This window comes from Mesocricetus auratus, unplaced genomic scaffold (assembly GCF_017639785.1).
Source record: "Mesocricetus auratus isolate SY011 unplaced genomic scaffold, BCM_Maur_2.0 Super-Scaffold_6730, whole genome shotgun sequence".
NCBI lineage: Eukaryota > Metazoa > Chordata > Mammalia > Rodentia > Cricetidae > Mesocricetus > Mesocricetus auratus.
Genome location: NW_024429184.1, coordinates 59,975,495 through 59,984,188, shown reverse-complemented (window position 1 = coordinate 59,984,188; position 8,694 = coordinate 59,975,495). Strand labels below are relative to the sequence as shown.

Sequence of the window (8,694 nt, the reverse complement as noted above, 5' to 3'; positions counted from 1 at the left end):
TTCCCAGAATTTGTTGGCTCACAAGCAACTCCAGGGGGTGGGAAGCCCTCTGACCTCTGCAGGCCAAAGTACTTGCCTAACATGTGTGTCCCTAGGATCGCTCACCAATAATACCCCTACAAAACAAAACCATGAACAGAACTCAACTGTCTTGTCTTTGTCCTCACTGCACCTGCATCTACACAGCATATACTGTGTTCACTCTTGTTTCAGAAAACCATCTTTTCCGTCCCATTCAAGAATTGAGTACTAAGCCCGGCAGTGGTGGCACATGCCTTTAATCCCAGCCTGGTTTGCAAGAGCTAGTTCCAGGACAGCCTCCAAAGCCACAGACAAACCCTGAGGGGGAAAAAAAGAGTACTATTCCCTTTCCAATTTAAAGAGGCTGCTTGTCATCATAGTCATTCTCACTCTCCTCAACTACATTTTTTTTGGTGCCAGAAATCCAGCTTAGTAACTCACAAATGTAGGCACATATTCTTATTGAATGACAGAGACACATTTTTTGCTGTTCTGAGGCAGCTTCTTTCAGAACAGCCAAACTGGCCTGGAATTGAGGACCTTTGCCACAGCTTCCCAACTGCTGTTACCACAGACAGGCCATGCCTCTTTATCAGGTTAAGTTCCACTCACATCTTTTGATTTTCTGAGATAGGGTCACACTATTAGTTCTGGCTAGCCTCAAATTTGCTAAGTACACCAGGGTTGGACTGGATCTGCCTATCTCTGCCTCCCAAGTGTTGGGATTAAAGGCGTGTGCCACCACCGCCCAGCTGTTTCTCTGTAGCTTTGGAGGCTGACCTTGAACTCAGAGATCCTGGCCTTGAACAAGCAGAAACTGCCTGCCTGTCTCCCGAGAGCTGGGATTAAAGGGGAGTGCACCACCAACCTGTGTCTAGCCGGGCGTTGGTGGCACACGCCTTTAATCCCAGCACTCGGGAGGCAGAGGCAGGAGGATCTCTGTGAGTTCAAGGCCAGCCTGGTCTACAAAGTGAGTTCCAGGATAGCCTCCAAAGCCAGAGGAATCCTGTCTCAAAACAAAACAAAAAAAAAAAAAAGACACCTGTGTCTAGTTCAGGCTAATTGTATTTTAAATGAACTATTAAAAAAAGCTACCATAGCTTAGTATGGTGGACACACCCTAACCCTAACACCTGGAGGCAGATGGATCGGCGTTTGAGGTCAGCCTGATCTACAAAGTACCAAGACAGCCAGAACTACCAAGCATACATCATATTCATCTTTCTGCACAAATACAGAAGATCTTTAAAGTCTGTATTTCACACTCCATGGCTAGCCACCCTATCTCATTTTCTTAATATTCCTTCAATGTTCCAAACATTGACTAGTTCAGGTTCACACACTTCAAGGTCTTTGCACTTGCAATAACTACTGTCTTAAATTCTTTTCCTTTAATCCCAGCACTAGGAGACAGAGTCAGTCGGATCTCTGTTGAGTCAAGGCCAGGAATTCTGAGTTCGAGGCCAGCCTGGTCTACAGAGTGAGTTCCAGGACAGCCTCCAAAACAATACAGAGAAACACTGGAAACTAAAACCAAAAACAGAAAACAAAAAACAAACCAGATTCTCTACAAATTGGAATAAATGAATATGGGCCAGATTCTCTACAAATTGGAATAAATGAATGTGGGTGTGGGGGTGCACACCTTTAATCCCAGTACTTTAGATGCTGAGGTCTACACAGTGAGCTCCAGATTAGCAAAGGGCTACAGTTAAGACTCTGCTCAAAAGAAAAGGATACATGTGCATTTTTAAAATGGCATTATGAGGTAATAAGCCAACTTTTTTTGGTATGGTGCTGGAGAAACAACCCAGGGCCTTTTCCAGTATCAGGCAAACATACTACATCTAGATATAGTCCAAGCCTGAGCCAGGTGTTGGTGGTGCACGCCTTTAATCCCAGCAGGCGGTCTACGGAGCCAGTACCAGGACAGGCTCCAAAACAATAGAGAAACCCTGTCTCAGAAAACAAAGATATAGTCCAAGCCTGGCAGTTATCAGAGAAATGTCATATTTAAATGAGAAGCCATTAATAAAATAAATAGGGGGATGAGGATACAGAGCAGTGGCATTTTGAGTGCCGACTCAGTGTAGCTGAGGTCCAAGGCTAATCCTAGCCCACTGAAAAAGGGGAGAAGGCATGTTGGCCCACTTTTTTGGCTTCTCAAGACAGGGTTTCTCTAACAGCTCTGGCTGTACTGGAACTGGCTCTGTAGACCAGGCTGGTCTCGAACTCACAGAGATCAGCCTGTCTCTTTCTCCCAAGTACTGGGATTAAAGGCTTATGCCACCATCCAGCTAGCCCACGCCTTTAATACGAACCCTTTGGAATTAAAACCTGAAACCAGCCACGCTTAGACAAAGACTTCTGTGCCAATCTAGAGTACCCCCCCCCAGTACCAAAAAGCGGTAAGTCATTAACAAGCATCAATGATGGGAAAAACCACAGCCATTCCCTCATCACTGTATCCCTGGGATACCTGTGAACTTCGACGTCTCAATAGCATGAATTAAAATGTGAGATCAGGTACTTACATTAGATCGCTTCACAGAAAATGAAATTTAATTGGGGGATTAAAAAGCAGATCTGGTAGTTTGAACGAAGTTGTAAAACTATTTCTATTGCTTTCCACACTGAAAAGTGCCGAGTAAGAATGCTTGCACTAAATGACACAACCTTCAAAGCTCACAAAACTAAGGAGATTTCAGTTCCTTAAGGAACAGTGAACGGGCACTTTACTTGGCACTAAATACTTCCTTTCAGACAAAATTCAAAGGTGGATTGTGCCACAACCCACCCAGCCAGGCACAGATTACTCAAGTTGCCCAGAATGTAAACTTTTTCTCGGGGTCCTACAGCCCAAACGAGATAGGGCTCTCCTGGGACTAGCGACTGATTTCAACAGTCAAACAAATCTAAGCGCACATGAGAAAAGGCAAAAAAGAAAAGCGCCCGGGCTGCCATGCTCTTAACTCCACCCTCCCCGCGCTCCTCGCGGAGAAGGCCCAGCTCGCCCCCACCTCCAGTCCGGTCTCCCGTATCCAAACGCACCGAGCTGCGCTAGTCAGGGTCCCGCCAAACTCCTCTCCCCTCCCCCCAAACCCGGAGCTGGGGAGGCCCGAGAGGCTCAGACAGAGCTTCCGTTCCCTCCCCGCCCAGACGGGATGGGGTGAGGCGAGGGGTGGCCAATGCGCCCAGCCCCAGCTGTGCTAGCTCTCCGAGCGAAATCGGAGCCCGGTTCCCTGCCCAGCCCGACACTCACTAGGCAGTCCCGCAGCCGCCGCAGCCGTGTCCCCACGCACCGCCACAGCCCCTATTCAGGGCCGCCCCCCCACCCCCAGCTGCCTACCCCCGTGGGTTCCGGGGCACGGGAAGGAATCACTTCCGTCGCGTCACAGCCGCTTTCGGCAAGGCGCGGGAGATTGGTACCTGTCGAGGCGGAGTTGCGGTCCGCTGGCAGCTGGCGAGCGAAGGAAGTGCGTTGTGTTCTCGCTCTTCAGGAATGAAGCCCAATTTAAGAGCTAGCGTTTGCAAATCTGAGCCAATGAGATTCTAGGGCTTCCGGACTCCCAGAATGCAGTGCATTCTGGGATATGTAGTGTCTTGCGAAGTTACGGGAAGGGTTTGGCCCGACGTGATGTTGCATCTTGGGACTTGTAGTTTTTCCTGTAGAGGGTTGGAATTTTGGTGGCTTGAAAGCCTAGCCCCTCCTCTCGTTACTGTTTAGCCAGGAAATGGGAGATTACAAAGGAAGCCTCAGATGTGGAAATGCAGTATGGGCGCTAAAGAAGATCGTAATCTTGAACGAGCGGTTTCTGGCCTTTGTAATAAGTGATACACATCGACCAGCATCTTAACAAGCTCATTTCCTTTCTTCCCGGTATAGGTCAGTGTTTACTGAAAATATGCCACGCCCACAGCCCTGCTCTTCCACTTGCACTTCAGGGATCTGCCACCATTACACCAGTGGGAGTGCACCGTTCGCGTTCCTCACCCCCATAAACCGTCCTCATTCCAGCACCCCCACAACCAAGGCATTTCATTGGTTACCCAGGGACCTTTCCTAGAAAGCTGGAAAAAACAGCTCTGTTAGGTTTCCTCTCTGCTTCTTGAAATGTAGGTTCTTGAAAATGAATTCTAGATACTTAGTCAATAGTCGCAGGTGTGTCGCGGTGTCCGCAAAAGGGAATGTGTAAGTGCGATTTGGAGTTTCTGCAACTAATGACGTTTTCCAGAAGGGCTTTGTTTGTTCTTGACTTTTTGAGCCAGGGTCTCTCAACATAACACTGGTCAGTTTGGGACTATATAACCAGACTAGCCTCGTATTTGGGTCAACCCTGTCTCCTTCCAATAACACAGTATTTCCCTTTGTAATCCTGGCTTCCCTCCTACCCCAATTTATAATTCTGCTGGAATTACTGATATTGGCTATGGTACATGGCTCTGAAAGAGTTGTTTTTTGGTTTTGGTTTTGTTTTGACTTTTTCTTGTTGTTCTTATTGTTTATGAGACAGGAGACAGGGACAGGTTTTGTCTGTTTAACCGAACTGGCTGTCCTGGAACTTGTATTGCAGACCAGGCTGGCCTCACACTCACTGAGATCCGCCTGCCAAATGCTGGCATTAAAGCTGTGTACCACCACCGGGCGGCTCATGTGTTTGCTTTTTCAATTTGATTTGCAGTTAGTTATACCCTTAGAGAATTGAAGGCAAAAATGGAGCACATGGCCCTGGAAAAATAATAAAAGTGTTATGGTTGTGTCTGTTGTGCCCGAGTTGCAAAGGTCCCCAGAGACCACTAGCAAGACAGACCCACTAAACTGTGAAAGCAAGGTTTTAATTGTTTTGACTGTTCATCCAACCATGACAAGGACCCGACAAAGCTGATGCAGCAGCCTCCAGAGGGAGTGAAGTTCCCTGTCACTGCTAGATTTTTGTTTGTTTGTTTGTTTGTTTTGGTTTTTTGGTTTTATGAGACAGGGTTTCTCTGCATTGTTTTGGAGACTATTGGTCCAGCCCGGCCTCATACTCACAGAGATCCGACTGCCTCTACCTCCCGAGTGTTGGGATTAAAGGCGTGTGCCACCACCGCCCGGCCACTGCTAGGTTTTAAACACAAAAGTTACAGGATTACATCAGTAGATATGGGTTGGTTTCTGACTGGCTGACATTTGGGAACAGTCAGCATTTCTAAAGTCCTATTTTGGCATGAAATACCTGCGTACCAATTATTCTCATTGGTCAGTGCCGAGAGGGAACATTCCGTGGTTTTTATGGCTTTCTCTTCTTACTTGCAGGTGGCCTATTATACATAGATACTAATAGATTAAAGGCGTGCACCACCAACACCTGGCTTGGAAATGTATGTAGCATTTGGTAAAACAGTGTATCTCCTATATATTACAACAGCAGTATTTCTAGCTTATTTTTAGGTGTGTGTCCCATTACACATTAGCACCATGGGTTTCCAAATTTATCCAGTAACTGTGCTCCCTCTATTCCTAAATCCTGGCAATAGGCACTAAGTATCCTCTACTTTGGTGGGAAAGGTATAATGTTGATACAAAAACAACCCTCATTTCCGGTTTTTGTTTTCTTTGAGACAGGGTTTCTATGTAGCTTTTTTGGAGGCTCTCCTGGAACTTGCTATGTAGTCCTGGCTGGCCTCCCAGTGCTGGGATTAAAGCCTTGTGCCAGCCACCACTGCCCAGCAACAACCTTCATTTCAAAGGAGGTCAAAGAGAATTTATCCTGGAGCCAAATGAGTGACCATGGCCAGGGAGTGCAGACTTAGGTCACCCACAGTTTCCAATGTGGAAGTACTTTCATGAAGCTTTTATAGTAACAAAACAATGAAAGCCATCCATCAAGCACTTGTTCCACATTGTTGGAACAGGAATCATTAGGTAGGTTAAAACAAAGTGGGGAAACCTGCTTTCAGGCTTCAGGAGCTATTTGACAGTACACTTAGCTTTTTGGTTGGCAAGAAACTAGTACCCTGTACATTTCAAATAAAAACTCTGTCGACTGTTCCTGTGTTCCAAATGATCTATCTGAATGTCATGAAGATGTCATCTATGAAGTGTCTGGTCCTAAGAAATCTCTTCTCCCAAACTTAGGCATTTAGACAAAAGACAGCACCCCATCAGGAACTTAGGAAAATAGCTTCTACCTGCTAAAGGGAAGCAGTCTCTTTATCTGTGGGAAAGGGGAACTCTGGCTCTCCCATTAACACATACCTGTGGTGCCTATTAGCATATCAAAGTCTATTAAACACATCAAAGTCCTCCAGTCCAGCTTACAGGTTCCCCTCCTTCCCTAAAAGCTTTGGAAACATCCCCCACACACCCACCCATCACTTCTCTTTGCTTCCCTGAGCGCCTAGGCAGTTTGGAATAAACCTTTCCCTTTTACCCACAATGCCAGCTACTTTAGTTTCTTTTCTTTTTTCAGTAGCACAGAATCTATTAGAGTCTGATCAAATATTGGTTACACAGTCACTGCTAGTCAGCAGGTAGGTTCCTTCTTGGGGAAGGATGAAAGTCATTTGCAAAAAGCTGGAGTCACCAGCTGGACAGTGGTGGCGCACGCCTTTTATCCCAGCATCTGGGAGGCAGAGGCAGGCAGATGTCTGGGAGTTCAAGGCTAGCCAGGTCTACACAGAAAGTCCTGGGACGACCAGAGCTGTTACACAGAGAAACCTTATCTCAGTCAACACACACACACACACACACACAAAGAAGAGTCACCATCCTTCCTAATACCCATGAATATTCCATAGAAGAGGTAGATAGAGCTAGACTGCAGCAGCTGAGCAGTGATATGCTAGGTCTTTGAGTAGGTGATGCCATCCAATAGAGTCAGTTCCTTCAGCCACTAAGAGAAAAGGCTGGACATTGCCACCTGTCCTCGGGGACTGACAGGACTTTACTAGGCTGGTATGGGGCTTTCTGTTGCAGCTGCACAGTGGATGCCTTTTTCTGGACTATAGCACTGCAGCTGGGGTTCCTTCTCTTCTTACCAGCATTACTCCCTGAAGTCAGGGAAGAAAGCTGCAATGTCTCTGCTGGAGGAAACCACAGAGTCTGAGCCATGGGTAGTGTTTCGGGTGTCAGTGAGGCCCAAACTCCCATGACTTGAATCTGGGGCCATGTGGTGTGCTCGAAATACTCTGGTGGACATCAGTGTCCTCCAAAGCTGGATGGCATCTTTGTGGGCAAGGATGTATGTGGGAACAAAAGACCTTGTCCAGAGGCCCACTTCCCCATCAGCCTGGGAGCAGGCAGCTGTAAGACAATGTTTACTAAAAACATGTTTACTGAAAGCCAGGCGTTGTTGGTGCACGCCTTTAATCCCAGTACTCAGGAGGCAGAGGCCTGCAGATCTCTGTGAGTTCGAGGCCAGCCTGGTCTACAGAGTGAGTTCCAGGACAACCTCCCAAACAACACAGAGAAACCCTGTTTTGAAAACAAACAAACAAACAAAAACCATGTTTACTGAAAACAATCTGGTGTCCACATGAAATGTTTACTGGAGCAATAAATTCCTGATAAGGGCTCACCCACTGAAACGCCCTGACCTAGATCTTTTCCAAAGACTAACCGCCTCTTCCTGACCCACCCACCGCTGTCTCTGGTGTCAGGGAATAACCAGCCAGTGGTAAGAAAGGAAGCAGAAGCTTTTCTTGAGGGAAGCCTTTCTTGGGAAGTTTTCTTGAGCCTTCTTGGGGCCTGCTTAAAGTTTTCTTCGTACCACCGACTGGTCTCTGTGTCATCAATCCCGACATCCTCTGCACATCCTCAGATACAGTCTGCACAGCCGGGCGAGGCAGATGTAAGCTTGGATTGACCCACTGGCCATGAACTCCACCAGCCGCTGATAGAAAAAAGCATCCTTCATGCTCTTGGTAAAACCTGCGGCAGTAGCAGGGTGTTGGTGGCACACACCTTTAATCCCAGCACTCGGAGGCAGAGGCAGGCAGATCTCTGTAAGTTCAAGGCCAGCCTGGTCTACAGAGCAGCCTCCAAAACAATACAGAGAAACCCTGTCTCAAAAAAAAACCCCAAAAACCAAAACAAAAAACAAACAAACAAAAACCCTGTGGCAGTATTCCTTTATCCACTGAAGTTCTCTAGTTCATACAATGAGGAACTTGTTGCTCAGACTCTGCTGATGAACAGCCTCCAGAATCAGTGGGTGGGCAACTGCATCAGGCTTGATCAGGGCGAGTGTGAGCTAGAGAGTCTGAGGACTTTGAAAGATCAAGGTCATCTCACCCCTGGCTTTCCATAGTATTTAGCTGGGTAAATGAGGGCATGGACCTGATCCAGGCATTCCAAGGCCAGGCGGTTAAGAGATTTCCAAGGGAGGACAGGCAACGATCTGGGCTTCTTTACTCCAGGCCAAAGCCCACCTGGAACTCAGCTGTCCCTGCTTCAGCTACTATAGTTTCCTTACTGCCCTATTTCATTCGACCAGGGCTCAAACCCTGGGAGAGACATAAATGAGTGTGACGGTTTGAAAGAAAATGGCCCCCATTTTACAAAAAGTAGGCATGTCCTTGTTGGAAGAATCTTGTCACTGTTAGGGTGGGCTTTGAGGTCTCTTTTGTTCAAGCTTCCTCAACATGACTTCCCATTGCTTGCAAAATGTAGCACTCAGCTCCAGTACCATG

General features: G+C 47.1%; 1 pseudogene; it reads right to left on the bottom strand.

The window, feature by feature from the left end:
- Positions 1–6,950: 6,950 nt before the first annotated feature.
- On the bottom strand, positions 6,951–8,291 carry LOC121138966 (annotated as a pseudogene).
- Positions 8,292–8,694: the final 403 nt, after the last annotated feature.